This window comes from Suricata suricatta, chromosome 10 (assembly GCF_006229205.1).
Source record: "Suricata suricatta isolate VVHF042 chromosome 10, meerkat_22Aug2017_6uvM2_HiC, whole genome shotgun sequence".
In the NCBI taxonomy this organism is placed as follows: domain Eukaryota; kingdom Metazoa; phylum Chordata; class Mammalia; order Carnivora; family Herpestidae; genus Suricata; species Suricata suricatta.
In genome coordinates this window covers 93,187,964-93,201,693 of record NC_043709.1, presented here as the reverse complement: position 1 = coordinate 93,201,693, position 13,730 = coordinate 93,187,964, and the positions used below count along the sequence as shown (strand labels likewise).

The following is a 13,730-nucleotide window of genomic DNA, read 5'->3' as shown; positions in this document are numbered from 1 at the left end:
TTAATAGGTAACATTCACAAGGTTCAAAGAACGGTATAAAATGTAAACATACTATGAATGTGTAGAGTTGGTTATATGTCTGTTACACTTCAACAAAGCTACTAATAATTGTTATGATACTGAAACTCCAACAAATACCTTACATGAAAAACACACTGGAAATCCTTCTCTGACCCTTGTCCATCTGCCCAGTTCTCACCCCTGCTGTCTACTGGAAACCATGGTCAACAGATTCTTCTGATTTCTTTCAAAGACTTTTTTTTTTTTAATGAATACAGAATAAGACACAAATATATACTCTTTCCCTTTGTTCAACTGGTTATGCAGTATATAAGCTTGTTGTGCATCCTGTTTTCCTTCACTTAAATACAATTTTTCCCATGTTTAATTAGAATTTGATACAATCTATGTATCTTCTGTACATCCATCTTTGGAAATCTAAAACACAGAGAGGGGAGCCTGGGTTGCTCAGTCAGTCGATCATCCGACTTTGGTCAGGTCATGATCTCACAGTCCATGGGTTCAAGACCTGTGTTGGGCTCTATGCTGACAGCTTGGAGTCTGGAGCCTGTCTCGGATTTTGTATCTCCCTCTCTCTCTGCCCCTCCCCCACCTGCACTGTCTCTGTCTCAAAAAATGAATAAACATTTAAAAATGTTTAAATAAAAAAACCTTTTAAAAACACAGAGAAACACTTCACCTTAAAAGCCAACTCCCTGTTTCCCCTAGCATTACACCTATTCAATCAGCTGTTTACCTGAGGACCCAAAAGGTTTATGAGTTCGCAAACTGAAGGGTAATTCTTAATAGCATGCTTGAAAGGTCAGCAAACTCTTTTGTGGCATCCCAATGAGACAGTATCTTCTATAACTACTCTGACTTAAGAGAAATGTATTTTCTTTAATGTTTATTTATTTTTGAGAGACAGAGCGTGAGCAAGAGAAGGGCAGAGAGAGGAGGAGACACAGAATCTGAAGTAGGTTCCAGGCTCTGAGCTGTCAGCACTGAGCCTAACGCTGTGCTAGAACTAACTAACTGAGAGATCATGACCTAAGCCAAAGTCGGCCGCTTAACCAACTGAGCCACCCAAGCACCCCAAGAAATTTAAAATGTGACATGCACATTCATGAAGTATGGAATCATCTCTTAAAGGACACCCTGTTGGGACTCTGGCTGTTCTCACCGGAGAACACCCATATGGTGTCCATGGGACTGTGGCAGGTCGAGAAGCCACCGGTATCCTGGTAGAAAGCCCTCTGAAAAATGCTAACAGACCTGGGGGTGGCAGCACTGGCCCTGAGCAGTGTCTCTGCTGCGGATCCTCATCCCACCGACCCAGACGAAGGTGTTCTGGGCCCTGTAGCTGTGCTGTCCTCGTGACTGCCTGGGGACTGTGGAGAGGAGCCCTGGCCCACCTCCCATACCCAGGAGATGGGGCAGGCAGCGGGAGCAGCGGGGAGACTCTTCTGAGGAGACGGATGGGGTGCCCCAGTCTACCGTTAAGGAAATCTGGGTGGTGCGTCAAGCTCTTGAGAAGACAAATAACATTCTCTATACGTACAATAAAGTTTTCTATTTCTTTAAAAAAGAAGTCAATAAACCAGTATTTATCATATCAAAGACTAGTAACCTTAACCAGAGCCACTAAACAAATATTTGCAAAATATCCCACTTTCAGAAATCAAGGTTTTAAAAACCTTTATTTATGAAGGGAAACAGGCTGAGGCAACATTTTAGTATAACAAAATGACTATACAGCGAACAAAATGGGCAAATTCCCATAAGAAATACCAATTTTGCTTTAGTCTGCATTTTACCCATTTTGGTAAATATTTTATAATGTTTAATCTAAACAGAAGTTGTAAAAGAACCTTCCCCCATTAATATTCATATTTTAAAGTTTTCATAATTTATTTTATGTTTTAAATTCCATTTGGTTAGCTATGGAAATTTATCTATGCTTTTATCATGGAAATTGGTGCAGTTTTATTTATTGAAATTCACTCTACTCTGCAAGAGTATCAATGAAATGAAGTATACCACTTCTGAATTAGTCAGAGATCCAAAAACCTAAAACTTTTAATGATAAAGTGAACAAGTGAGAGTCTGTTTTAATTAAAAGAACAATGTACCGCCCAACTAAACAAAAACCAGTATTTGCCACTAGAGTCATTAACTGAAAGAAAAATTTTTTTCTTTTGGTTTTCTTCACTACTTACACATAACCTTAAAGCTAGTGCACAGGGGTGCCTGGGTGGCTCAGTCGGTTAAGCATCCAGCTTCGGCTCAGGTCATGATCTCACGGTTTGTGGGTTCGAGCCCTGCGCTGATGGCTAGCTCAGAGCCTGGAGCCTGCTTCAGATTCTGTGTCTCCCTCTCTCTCTGACCCTCCCCTACTTGCACTGTCTCTGTCTCTCAAAAACAAATAAAAAACATTAAAAAAAAATAAAGAAAAAAAAAAGCTAGTGCACAAACCAAAAAAATTTTTTAAAGATTAAAGTTGTTTTTAAACGATTCCATTAAGCATCTCTCTCCTGTTCTCAGAGGAGGTATTCTTTCCTCTTTTCAAGTTCCCAGCAAGCTCCTGGCTTATAGGTCAGTCACACGGACACTTTGTCTATCCCGCCAGAGAAAAGGGGAGAACCTTTTCCACACAAAATCTCCCCCTTCTACCTGCCCAGGGCTTACTTTCTGCCAACAGCAAGAGCTCCTCAGTCACCAAACACAGCCCCACAGCCAGCAGGTAAGGAAGGGTCTGAAAGATGGGACCTATGAGGACACAGAGGCTACCCCTCAGAAAGGCACATCTCCATTTGAAAGACTTCCTTTCACAAAGAAGGTCTCAGCAGGGAAAGGAGAACCCTCTGGATATGGGGTGCCTGAACCGCCAGTTCCGCCTGTCTATGAGGAGGAAGAGTGACTGGGCTTTATTTGCTTGGGCTTGAGCTCAAGTTCAAAATCCCAGAGAATTTGTGGAAAGGATATAATCAGGTGAGAAGTTTGCTTTTATTAAACTACAAGCTGGTCTTAAATTTTTCCCCCTCCAGTAAAACTGAAAAAATAGGCAACAAGATATACTAAAGTCTTTTTAGTAGAGTCTTAAACACAGACTTTCAGTAATAGAAAAACTGAACAAATCAAAAGGGAAAAATAGCAGGCTATGAAGTTTGGAGACAAGCAAGAACATCTTAGACTTTGACCATCTATACTCTTTAAAGCAACTTTGCCTCATATGCTGTGGATAAACCCTAACAAATTCTGAAGCCCAGTATTTGGTAAAATATATTGAAAACAGAAACCAAAAAATCAAAAAACCACCCTCACCAAAGCCAAGACAACTATATGGGCTTAATGTGCTTTTAGTTGCCTTATTAATGTCTTGACCATATTTTCTTACCACAAAATAGAGGACATATTCTAACAAGTTGGGGCATTAATGGGATAAACTGCTTGAAGCACAAGTGTCTGAACAGTAATAGACACAGAGATAGTACTTGTTAGCATCATAAAATCAGCCATCTCTCACCAACTTACAGCACCATGGAGAGAACCCACTCCTACCTGAGGCTTAGGTTGTTTGCATATACTCAAGGACCTCAGATAAAGGCTGGAAGGACAGCCATCCTTCAAAGACTAAATATAATGTCTTTGCTTCAGACACAGGCCAGCCCAGGTAGAGTCTAGATCTGAGAGAAGACCTCACCCAGTTTCTGATCAGGAAGAGCACTGCAGTCTCAGTACTGGCTCGGAGGAGCCCGCCACCCCCGACCCCCCACCCCCGTCCTTCCTCAGCACTGCTTCCTGTTTATGCTCATCTGTCTGTCTCACTAGCTTCCCTCTCCCTGATCCTTCGGAGCTCTCCTCCACCTCCCCTCCTTCCACCATACCACGTACCTATTCCAGACATGCTCCTTGCCCCCACGGCTCCCTCTAACATATAATGCTCTCTCCAGGCACCTTGCCTAAAAACTAAGGACTCTACTGCCCAGAAGAGGGGCGTGGATACGAGATGATCTTAAGGGAATGGGAATGAAAAGATCCTTGCATGAAGTCTCTGGCTGAGAGAAAATGTGTGTGGTCAGTGGTTGGGTCAATCTGAGAGTCAAGGAAAACATCTGTTGGAAAGGTATTTGCAATAAAGGTGGGCTGGAGGCAGGAGAGGAAAGATTCAGATCAAACCAAACAGTGGTCTGATAAGGACACTAATATGTACATCTTGGTTTTCTTGAGCACCTGTCAGGCCTACTGTAATTCATTCAGTCACGTGATAAACAGTTGTTGGGCACCTAGTAAGTGCTAGGCACTGATGGAGAAATGTAGCAAAGATGCTCGAGGTGAAAACTCCTGTTCTCCTGGAGCTTCCAATGTAGTGACAGGAGACAGTAACAAACAGCAACAACACAAGCACATGAAGAAAAAACAAAGCAGGGAAGGAAGGAGAGTTGAGGTGGGTAGTTGCAATTTTACACAGATTAGTCTGAGAAGATCTTACTCCGATGGTTAAGTACAAGCCACGAGGAGGTGAGACAGCTGCGTGGATCCTGGGAAGATGGCAGCTCTCTCCGTCGAAGACTTGAGGCCAAAGAATACAGTGCTGGCCAAGGTAATGCTGAACTGGGCAAGTGCTAGTTAAGGATGCAGCAGGTGCTCAGTTTTTCTTCAGTACAACACTTAGATCGATTGGCAATGAAGCATTTCCAGCCACTCAAACACTTGACTGTGAAATACACACATATAAGTTCAGTACAGTTTCTTCTTAAAACCACAAAGGGAGAAGAAGCATTCCTTGGCAAAAGAAGAAAAAGTACTGTATGAAATGAAAAGACTGTATGTAACAAGAAAAATTACTACTTATGTCAATAAAGCTCTTACAACTCCACAAATGTGTTGTATCTAATAATGGAATCTTGATTTTATAGGACAGAATGCAGAATGTAGCAAATGCAGCATAGAAGGTAGTAAAAGGTCAAAGACATGTTAAACAAAATGTGTGATTGAACAGATCTAAATAACAAGGAAGCAGTTTAAAGGACCTTTAAACTAAAAAAAAATTTTTTTTAATTTATTTATTTATTGAGAGACAGAGTGCGAGCAGGGGAGGATCAGAGAGAGAGGGAGACGCAGAATCTGAAGCAGGCTCCAGGCTCTGAGCTAGCCATTAGCACAGAGCCCGACGCGGGGCTCAAACCCACGAACTGTGAGATCACGACCTGAGCCGAAGCCGGATGCTTAACTGACTGAGCCACCCAGACGCCCCAAAACTAAAAAATTTTTAAACACTTTCAAGGAGCTCTCCTTGTCAAAAGGTGTATCAAATACTTAACACAAGGACTCTGTCAGGTTACTGTGTTCAAGGGGTTGGTAACACTAACGTAAGGTGATCATCTTTATCCGTGCACCATCTTTAGTCCGCGCCACCTCCAAAACACCAGAATGTCACTATGTGAAAGATAAGGTGGGCTTTTTCCAGACAAGGAGTGAAATTACTAATGATATTACAACCAAGGTAAACATCTGGACAATTTGGATATAGTCTAGTGAAGAGATGATATAATTTAATTTTTCCAAAGAAGATCAGATAGCTCCAGGAAGAAGTAATGGAAAACAATTAGGAATCATCAACACCAAATCTCCCCCCATCCTTAATTAAGCCCAAGTTTATCACAGTATATTTTGGAATTTTACCCACTTTAAATCTCTTGATACTAAAATCAGTAACCACAAAGCCAAACTATACTCTCCTGAAGATACTTTCAAATGGCTTATACAGATCTTTTCAATGTGACAAATGAGAAACTGCTTCACCTTTAAGTTAAAAGATGCATGAAAAATAATGGAAAAAGCCTACATGTGCAAGCAGAAGAGGACTAAATAACTTACAAGTCATGCTAAATCCTGCAACACGGTATCATGCAACACTTTTTTTTTATGTTTACTTATTTCTGAGGGGGGAGGGAGGGACAGAGAGAGAGGGAGATAGAATCCAAAACAGACTCCAGGTTCTGAGCTGCCAGCAAAGAGCCCGACGCAGGGCTCGAAGTCACGAACTGTGAAATCATGACCTGAGCTAAAGTCAGATGCTTAGCTAACTGACCCAGATGCCCCATGCAACACTTTAAAATGATGGTGTGAAAGCATACTTCTTGACAATGAAAGATTGTCATGACCCATGAGCAGAATAAAAGCAAGTCTCAAAACAGTAAAGCAGAACCTTAAACACCCACTTACGTACATGAACACATGATGGATACATTTAAAGGGGAACATTATATTCCTTTCCATAATCTTGGAAAGTACAAAAACATCTTAGAAAAAGGGTACAACATACACTCAGAGCCAGGCCCTACATTGGCTATGGCGGTCCTGCCTGCATTCTTCCCTACCCGGACCAGTAAGGAAAGTTTGGGCTAGAACAAGGTAAAAGATGAACAATACAATAAAGGAAAATTGATGTCTACCCTCAAGATAAAAGCTGAATCTCTGCTTTGTAAAAGAACTTACAAAGAATTATTTTCAATAACAATAATGTTGGCGTGGGGGGACAGACAAAAGAAACTGAATTTTAAATCACACACTTAGTACTATAAACCCGGACATTCAGTTAGGTGATTAGGGCACGACTCTTCATACAAAAGGTTGATTCTTTACACAATGAATTTATAGCTAGTTTTCTTTTTAAAATGAATATATTCCCTAACACTCTTAAAATGTATTCCAATTTATAAAGTTTCCAAAATAAGCCCGCAACAGGACTTTCATTCCTCTTACTGGAAAAGCACAGATTCTTTCAACAAAGTACCTACAGCAGCCTCGTCACTATTCTGAGCCCCTAAATAGACACGCACAACAAGACTTGAACACATTCCAGGCGTGGCCTTCAAGCCTGGACCACACCTGCTTCCAAGGCCCAGAGGCTAAAAATAACTCTGGGGCCTCAAAAATGGGACACCAGCCAGGCCCAGGGGTAGCGGCAGGCCCCTTGCTCAGCTCCGCTAACAGTAAAAGCTGGAGTGACGTAACTCTGCAATCACAATCACAAAAAAACCCATGAGTCTTCTTTCCTTGCCAATCAACCTCCATCCTAGGACTACTTGTTTTCTTTGCCCCCTGACACCAAAGCAAATCCAAGAATTTAGAAACAAATAAGGTTTCGTGGTGTGTTGTTTTTAAACAACCACTGAGGACCAGGATAAAACTCAGGAGATGATTCAGGAGACCTTGTTCCTAATTTCAGCTTCTCTACAAAGACACTAAAATGTTACAGCAACAGTCAATTGACATCCCCAAGCTTGTCTTTTTTTTTCTCACAGGAGGAATCCTGTGATCACTTAACATCTAAGGACTCCTTCACCAAGTCACTTCACAGTCAATGCACCTCAGGCCTTAACAAAGGTGCTTTAACAGGACAGAGGACCAGCACTGATTTGATCGTTAAGCACTCGTGTTATAGAATGACAGCTTACATCCTACTTAAAATGGGTAATTCCTGAGCAATGGGTCCACACACAGCAGGGCAACTGTTCCAGATCATTTCTTTCGTGATGGGGGATTCCCAAGGTTTGCTCCAAGACAAGGCCTTCCACTTCTCTGCCAGCCCCTGGTACACAGTAGCCCCCTCTGGGCTTGTTCCTCTACCAGATGAAAAACAGAGAGAGGCCAGGGGCAGAGGCAGAAGGGGTGGCAGTAGCCACAGTGTTCATTCACCCCAGGCTCCTAGGCTGTGCTAATTTAAGTCCCTGCCATCTGTCCTCACACCTCCCCACTCTGGGGCCCAGGGAGCCCATGATATCAGGAAGCTGCACCACAGGGCAAAGCGGGTGACAAGGTCAGGACCTGGGCCGAAGACTCCTATCACCACAGGACAGCAAAAAGCCCACGACAAGGAGGCGGGGCTGCCACAAGAAGAATCCGAATCTCCCCTATACTCATCCCAGAGTTACTTTTTCCTTTCTGTCCTTTCCCCATAATTTGGCTCCATCATCTCATCTAACTGTAGTTTCTCTGCCCTTATTTGTTCTTAGAGGCTTTACTGTTCCCCCATCTCCTCTCTTCTTCATTTCTCCCTTCATGATCTTTTCTCAGGTTAAGCCCTTATCACAAATCCATTTTCTGTTTTTGGGGGAGAACTGCCAAGGCCCTCGATAAGGGCTGCTATTCTAAGGAGTAATCACAACAGCTCCAGACTGCTTTGAGACAGTCAGCCACAGATTCAGGTGTTTTAACGACCTGTAAAGTCTTGTATTTGTTACTGTAAAATAAATTTTATTTCAGGGGAGAGAGAGTAACTTTTCCCAGTTTGGTGTTTCATACATGGCTATACTCAGTGGACATGATTAACTTACTATCTTACATTTTCACTAGCCCTCCAATACCCCTCTCTAAACCTCAAAGGAAGACCCAAATTCTCTATGTTTTCACACTAGACTGATTAGAAAATGAACAAGACCTGAATTACTTTATAATCTAGCACTCAGATTTTGAAAGCAGAGAGCAAGCTCTGCACATGTGGATGAAGCAGTCTCCACCAGGAGTCTGACTGGCAAGTTCTGATTGGCACCTGAAGCAGCAGCATCCCTGCCCTGCTCTTCCTCCTCCACCAGTGGCCTCAGGGAGCCACTCATCCTCTCCTCAGTTGAGCACAAGCCCATCCAGACGACCTTCAAAGAGAAGAAAAGGCAGAGTGGAAAATGAAGTAACTACAGGCCCCTTATCTCTGCTCCCAGTTCACTCTATTGGCTTTTTATTGATTTTTTTAAAGAATTTTATACATTCTTTCTTTTAAAATTTTTTTAATGTTTATTTATTATTGAGACAGAGATAAACAGACCCTGAGTGGGGGAGAGGCAGAGAGAGAGGGAGACATAGAATCTGAAGCAGGCTCCAGGCTCTGAGCTGTCAGCACAGAGCCTGACGCAGGACTTGAACCCACTAACCGGGAGATCATGACCTGAGCCGAAGACGAACGCTTAACCAACTGAGCCACCCAAGCGCCCCAATTGGCTCCTTTAAAAAAAATTTTCCCCCAAACAATTTGAATAGCAAAATAAACAGTAATGGATTATAATCCAGAGAATAAAATAAGTCCAAAAAAAAGATTTCCTATAAACACCTGCTCAACAATGCAAGTTTAAGAGGATATTATTCTTATTTGCTTTTTTTTTTTTAAGAGGTTATTCTGTCATCTTTTGAATGGCACTAAATTCTGGTGTGGTATCAGTCAGGTCCAGGCATGCCATACACAGCAGGGAACAACTTCCTACCAAAGTCTCAATTTCTCACTCTGACAGATACCTGTGTCTGTATTGGTAGGTTTCTAAAAACTATGGGGTACTGTGGAGAAAAACCAGAATACATGGAAGTCCCTGATATTAATCAGTTGAAAAGGGGCATTTGAACAAATATAAAAAGATAATGTGCTAGCAGGTGTATGACAAGTCAAAGAGAAGAAGCAGTCTTAGGATTCTGAAGGAAAACAGGGACATAAACTGCCAGAGAAGAGGAAAAAAATTCCAGATGAAAAAAACACATTAACAAAGGTAAAGGATAAATTACATGTAGAAGATCCTGGCTAGAGCACAGATTATAACAACGAATTACAAAATAAGTTGGTGAAGGGAAAGGAGCCAGCTGGTGCAATGTCCTGAAAGTCTAAAACCCATCTAAGTCACTGTGAGCTTTGTGAACACGAGCACACTGCTGGATGAATTTCACTGGTAACTTTCTATGGACTGAAAGTAGGAGAAAATGTAAGGAGACTAGTTGTAACCCACAAAGTTTTAGTTGTTGAAGGATGAGTCTGCCTAGAACGTTGACTACAAAATCTGACAGGAAAGGAAAGAGCCAAGGAACTAGTGATGGTCTAGATCCAAGGCAGTATGCCTGGCACAAACCATATCCTTATTAAATAACTGACTTCCTGACTGAAGGTGCCCAGGAAAATGGCTATTTAGACTACATTATTAAATTATCCCACCAAAACCCATCCAGAAATAGCTCAGTTACTGTATTCTGTCCCTGCTTCGATGAACCAGTATCTAAGCAAAATGAGCAATATATACAAGTTCAAGCTTTACTAGTCAAGAAACTGTTTATAAATCAGAAGAATTAGTCATATTAAAAGGCCAAAATAGGGGCACCTGGGTGGCTTTGCCAGTTAGAAGATAAATATCTTCTATGAAAAAAACTAAAGTATATATTTTAATGAGTCATAAGTCATTATGCTCATGCTGTTCAGAGGAAGAAAGTAAAAGTTATTTTGGATGAATCATTAATCAAGATAAGTTTTAATACAGAATCGTAGGATTCATCCAACAGTGATCTAGTAATGTGAAAAAAAGATATATTTTTTAAAATTTAACTACATATCCCTATAACAGCTCTGCTTCAAGGTGCAAAGCATTCATATGTATTCCATGCAAAGCAATATATAATATATAGTTTAAGTAAAAGGCAATATTCCTTTTCTAAAAGTAACCTAAAGACCACATATTCAAAATTAAAATTGAAAGCATAATTATTACAAATAAAATGTTTGCCACAAGTGAAATTTAGTATACAGCAAACAACAGTATTGTCTATTAAGAATTCAGTAACTTAATACCTAAATATCTAGCTTCATCATCTCATATAAAATGTAATCCATGGCATAGACTCCCAACAATAATGCTTACAAGGCTCCACTGTTTTAACTCACTGCACAGATTCTCAAATAGGTACAGAAGAAATTTATCACCATTTGCTATCAACATAGTTAAGCACCACAGAACACTAAGTATCAGAGACTAAAAGGCCCTCTAAACACAATGCAATAAATGTTGGGTTTTTTTCTTGCAAATAGTGTTTGCTTTTTGGTATTCTGGGGGTGTGGACCTCAGCTAAAATGTAAAACTGCAGAAAGAAAAATTAAATGGATTAGTGGAATAGATATATGTGCATTAATTGACCACCTACTATATTCAATTTCCTGTACAGCAGCTTCTCAGTTTTGTCTAATTACAAGGATCACTTAAGGAACTTGATTTAAAAATATGATAAAATTGGGGTGCCTGCGTGGCTCAGATCATTAAGTGCCAACTTCAGCTCAGTTCACGATCTCACAGTTCTAAGTTTGAGCCCCACAGCAGGCTCTGTGCTGACAGCTCAGAGCCTGGAGCCTGTTTTGGATTCTGTGTCTCCCTCCCTCCCTCTGCCCCTTCCCTGCTTGCAGTCTGTTTCTCTCCCAAAAATAAAACAAACATTAAAAATACATGTATATGATAAAATGATCACCCAGGCCCCGCCCTGGAGAATGACACCTGAGGTCTCAAGTGGAGACTGTGACATTTACCAAATGCCCCAGGAGGTTCTTTGGATCAGACAAGTTTTAAAAAACACTGATCTAAAGATACATTTGGTTCTCTCAATGTTCACATTCCATCAGTTGTCAAGACCTACTGATAGTGTCACTGTCTCTCTCTCATCTGAAGGCCAAAAGGTACAAAAGCTGTTTGAACTGAAATCATAGCAGTGGGAATTGCCAATAATGGGAGGAATGGGATGTCAGCCTGAATTCAAATCTCACAGCTGAAGGTGGAATTCCATTCCATTCCTAGTGCATGTCTTCTGATGGGTTAATAATTTCTCTCTTATACAGTGTTAAGTACTTGCCCAAAGTCACACAATTCATTAGTGATGGAAGAGAAACTAGAGCTCCCAAAGAGCACTGCTTTCCACAGCCTACAGTTCTTACCAACATTTTGCAAATTTTAAAAGGCTCCTGAAAGGTACAGAAAGCAATAGATTTCAAAAGATGAGAAATAATACACCCTTTTAAACATCTGATATGTGTGACTGAGAGGAGAGACTGTCACCAAAATCCCAGCCTACCATGAGGTTGCAGATACAAAGCCATGTGAGGGGCACTTGCAACTCTTGATCTAAAGGTTGTGGGTTCACAACCTGCATTGGGTGTAGAGATTACTTAAAAATAAAACCTTTAAAAAGAAGAAAGAAATAGCCATGTAAGAAGCAGAGAACAAAATGATGAAACAACAAGTCCTCACAGAATATTCACGAAGAATAAGGAGCCCTGAGAACAGAAGCTTGTCTGCTTCACTGGGTCACTGCGAGAACACAGTAAGCATGCAAAAAAATAGTACTTGATAAATTGTAACACTTGCTGAAAAGGGAATAACTCAACCCAGGATTGATGGAGGGATATTTTGGCTAACACAGTTATTCTGAACCTTGGCTAACTTTCAAATACCCTGATTGCCTCAGACCAATAAACCAGAATCTCTGGGGAGTCAGATCCAGGCATCAGTATTTTTTTTTTTAACACAACAGGTAGAGGTGAATGTTTTTAAGTTTATTTATTTTTGAGGGGGGAGTGGCAGACAGAATCTCAAGCAGGTTCCACACCACCTGAGCTCCCTATCTAGAGTTGGACAGTCATTCAGCTGAGCCACCCAGGTGCCCCTAGAGGTGGATTCTCTAGGGCTGCCCAAGGAAGGGCCACAAAAGACAGGACAATTGGAAGGTAGAGTTCAAGATAGAAAAAAGAAAAGGGGCCCCTGGGTGGCGAAGTCGATTAAGTGCCAACTTGGGCTCAGGTCATGATCTCACAGTTCTCGAGTTCAAGCCCCACATTGGGCTCGGTGCCGATGGCCCAGAGCCTGAGGCCTACTTTAGATTCTGTGTCTCCCTCTCTCTGCCCCTCCCCTGCTTGTGCATGTCTCCTCTCTCCCTCCCTCCCTCCCTCTCTTTCTCTCTCTCTCTCTCCCTTCCTCCCGCCCTCCCTCAAAAATAAAAGAAACATTACACAAACACTTGAAAAAATTTTTAAAAAGAAGAGGAGAAATTGGGTGACATATATAATACTGAAATTCATTTCACCTATCTTGAATTCTATGTGTTATAATATCTGCTGAAAGTCTGGGGTTCTGAACATATCATTAGGTAACTGATAAATTTTTCAACGTCAGAGTTTCTAGAATTCCAATAATAATGAAGGACTACGGTTCACTTATAATACCCAACAAAAGTCCACAAGGATATGCTAGGGCACAGAACACATTCTGCCTTAATAAAGCAATCTAGTTTCCAATCCTTCTTCACTGGTTTTTAGATGTATCAAGATAAGATTTTTAAAAGTTGAAAGGCAGCAAGACAGAGTTCAGTTTTCACCTGTGAATGAACACAAGTTAAATAAATGTCTCCACCCAGGAATTTCCCATTACTAAGGGCAAATCAGAGGGCATACAATCTTTTGTAATTCCTCCCTCTGATCCAATCCTGTAAAACTTCATTTAATAAGCTGACGATGGAAACCAAGAGTTGGGCCTCCAGCCAAACAATTTATATTACATTACATAAAGGACATCCCCACCCTTCTCAAGGTTATGACAGTAGTTACTTTAAAAAAAAAAAAAAAAGGAAAAAAAGGAAGGGCACGTGGGTGGCTCGGTTGAGCATCTGACTCTTGGATTCGGCTCAGGTCATGATCTAATGGCTCAAGAGACTGAGTCTGGAGTCGGGCTCTACTCTGACTGTGGGGAGCCTGCTTGGGATTCTCTCTCTCTCTTTCTCTCTCTCCCCACCCCCTCTCTCTCTGCCCCTCCCCTGCTGGCTCTCTCTCAAATAAAAAAATAAACCTAAAAAAAAAAAGTTAAAAAAAAATTTTTTAAAGGAACGAAAAGGTAGCAACAGAATCCGGTTTTAATCATAATATACCTTATTAACATACAATAGAA

The 13,730-nt window shown here is 41.2% G+C and overlaps 1 protein-coding gene across 4 annotated transcripts in view; it reads right to left on the bottom strand.

Annotated features, from left to right (window-relative positions):
* DUSP16 (dual specificity phosphatase 16) overlaps positions 1 to 13,730 on the bottom strand; it is a 90,192-nt gene that overhangs the window by 50,825 nt on the left and 25,637 nt on the right. For 2 of the 4 annotated variants that reach the window (XM_029955772.1, XM_029955774.1), the window contains exon 3: positions 8,558 to 8,657. The exons of the other annotated variants lie outside the window; for them this stretch is intronic. The gene's annotated coding sequence lies outside the window, so the exon portion shown is untranslated. The remainder of the gene's footprint in view (positions 1 to 8,557; positions 8,658 to 13,730) is intronic. 4 annotated transcript variants of the gene reach the window in all.